Here is a 3,356-nt window from a genome sequence, read left to right as displayed (position 1 = left end):
GCGGCGGTCGACCAAAAATTGCTATTCTAGAAAATCGCCTCTGGTTCAGTTGACCGAAGCTTGTGATTCAGCAACTATTCAGAAGATATCTTCCAGATGGCGTGTGAGCAATAGGGAACTTTAAGAGAGATTAAGAGTTTGAATACAAGAATGTTGTGTGATTGCCTTGGTTATTAATTTCTTGGGTTTAAGGGAGTATTTATAGACTTTTTAGGATTAGTTTCCTTATTCCCCAAGTTACTTGGAGTGTCCACCAAGTTTTTATAACGTTCATATTTGAAAAACTAATTTTTAGAATTTTTCCATTGAAGTTTAAAAATTTCAATCCCGTGGAGTCAGTCATCTGGACAGGCGACTGGGTAGTTCATTTCTCAGAATCAGTCGGCTAGACAGGCGGCTGAATAGTTCATTTCACAGAGTCAGTAGACTGGACAGGCGGCTGAGGCCTTTTTGTTTTCCAAAAATTAAATTCTGTAAAATGTCAGTCGGCTAACTCAACCACGTTCAAAATTTTTAGTCGGCTAGACAGACCAAGTTTGTCAGTCAGCTGACTAATTCTAGTTCAAACAATCAGTCGACTGAATAGGTTTATTCATTCTTGACGTTTTGTCTTTCGGTTGGCCAAACTCAGTGTGTTATGGTCAGTCGACTGACCAATTTCATTTTCTGAAAAACTTTTATTTTTTATTTTTAAACCTTTTGTTATTTGAAATACTTAAAAGTGACTTGTCAAAAACATTTTCCAAGGTTTTTAAACATTGATTTCTAAGTCTTTGTTGCATCCTAATGAGCTTCAAAAATGTTTCAAAAGATATTTAAAATATGAAGCACTTACATAAAGACTTCTAGGACTTCGGACATTCTTAGCGCTTGAGTCTTCATGCTTGTCTTTTGAGCTCTCTCACTTTACTTTTCTTTGGCTCTCTTGCTTTGTTTTTCTTTGGCTCTCCTTTCTTCAAGCTTAAAGCTTTTAGCACATTCTCTTTAACATCCACACTCTCATGATCTTCAAGTTTTAATAGATATCATCTTTACATCCATGTTTTGACTCATCTTTGTGATCATTTTACTTTGTATTCTCATTCTAAATTCCTGAAATATCATTACTCAACCAAAAATGTTGAGTTCCATTTGTTTGTTATCATCGAAAGAGGATGTTAAGCCTTATAAGACCAACACAAGTTAATGCCTCAATGAAGTCAAATGAAACCAAATATATGAAAATCATAGCAAGGTGCAGTGATGAAGCCAAATAATAAAAAGTGTATGAAAACTAGAGAAACTAAGTGCTTCAATGAAAGCCATATGATACCAAGTATATGAAAATCATAACAAGTGTGCTACAATGAAGTCAAATGAAACCAAATGTAGGAATATTACAACAATAACCTAGCCTTCTGCCTATTTGACATGGAAGTCCATCAGTCGGTGTTTTGAATGCCCAAATCCTCTATTATAAGTGCAAGAAACCAACCCTAACTATCCTTGCATTCAACTTCAACAATTACATGAGAAATAGGGAATATGAAGTCAATAACATCTATGCCAACATCAACCAATAATTGGCCTCCTTAATTGCCTTTTATAAAAATAAAAAAATAAAATAAAATATCCATCCACACTAAGCACTTTCCAATAACCAGCAAGAAACCCCTCTTGCAAGCATCAATAGAAACATACATCCTTTGAAATATACAAGTGTCTAACTTTATAATAAATATGTTGCGAGGATTTGTCCTCAACGGCTCTCCATAGTGGTCATTAAGTAATTAACATTGCTTTTCCTTAAACCCTTCCAACATTTTCATAACCATATTCTTAGCCCTCTATGCCTTAGCTACAAGCACTTGAATGTTATAGTCATGCCTCTTTCTCTCTCTCTCTCTCTCTCTTGCAAACCTTTCCTTGTCCATTTTAGGTCAACCTTGAAAACCTCCAAATACCTTTTTGCAATCCATCAAGATAATGCAAGCTTTATTTGGAAGTTTTTGGAGTAGTTGTGGGTATTGTTCACTGTGGCACGATCTCTCATGTATGATGCCTACAAATTCCATGGATCCTCTTTACAAACAACTTTGATCCTTTGCTTGTCGTTTCTTTCGAAGTTTATTGAGAACCTGTTCTTATGAGGATACCATTTAATTTATACCTTCAATTCATCAAATGATCTAAATAGCACCAACTTTGAATTAGGGTTGCTTGACCTCAACATTGAATTCACTTCACTTTCTTGAATGACCACCTATTGAGTTAGAGTCAAAGTCAGAATCAGAGTTAGAAGCAGCGTAGAGGTCATTTGGCCCATCATAATTTGACTTTAATTATGAATTTAACTTATGGGCACCAACACCTTCTCCCATAGTTTTTACCCACCTTAACAATTGGGTCAACATGAATGTCAAACAAATCCTTGTCATCGTTCACATCACAATCACTATCATGAAAGTCATTTTCCTCTTCCTTTTCAACATGTTCAACAGATGGTTCATCAACATGTTAAAGAGATGGTTCATAAAAATTCTTAGCAGATGGTTTACCAACATTCTTAGCAGATGGTTCCCACTCTTTCTCAAGAGATGGTTCACCAACCTTCTTAGCCCATGGCTCCTACTCTTTCTCAGTAGATGGTTCATCAACCTTCTCGGTCCATGGTTCCCACTCTTTCTCAAAAGATGGTTCATCCACATTCTCAGCACATGCTCTTCGCCCAAGACTTTCATCTTTTTCAACATAGAAATCTATGCACCTATCTTTAAGAATCCTTTCAACCATTCTTAGCATCTCCCTATCATTTTCAATTGCTTTAATACTTTCAAGCCATCATTTAGATTCCTCCATGACATTTCCCACTAAATAGTTATTGAGTTATTGGTACCATAGAGCTCCGCAGCCATGTCTTCAATATTCAATGACAATATTTCATCACCATTTTCCTAATCAAAGTAATCAATTATGTTAGAAGAATATATGTTCTCACCCTTGGCTAAGAGTAACTTACCACCATAATGAAATTGCAAGGTAAAGTATTCATGATTGTTACCTAGCCAAAGTAAGCAACACATTCATTATCAAGAACATATATCAAAAATAATAAATTGCAACATACATTCTTAAATACACCTTAAAAATATGGTTGAAACATATTAAAATACAATAAAAACTAAGCATTATGTATTTTATACATATTCAAACATAGGTTAAGATTATGTACGAATTCATTTATTTATTAAATATCCTACCCCAATGCTATAGTGCATCACATACCAACAAAAGCAATCATTTTTGTAACCAACATTTGCATGGAGGGTTTCAAATAAATTGTTCGTCAACCCTTTACTTAAATCCACTTGCACATC

This window comes from Malania oleifera, chromosome 7 (assembly GCF_029873635.1).
Source record: "Malania oleifera isolate guangnan ecotype guangnan chromosome 7, ASM2987363v1, whole genome shotgun sequence".
NCBI classification, from domain to species: Eukaryota; Viridiplantae; Streptophyta; class Magnoliopsida; order Santalales; family Ximeniaceae; genus Malania; species Malania oleifera.
This window is presented reverse-complemented; position numbering follows the sequence as displayed.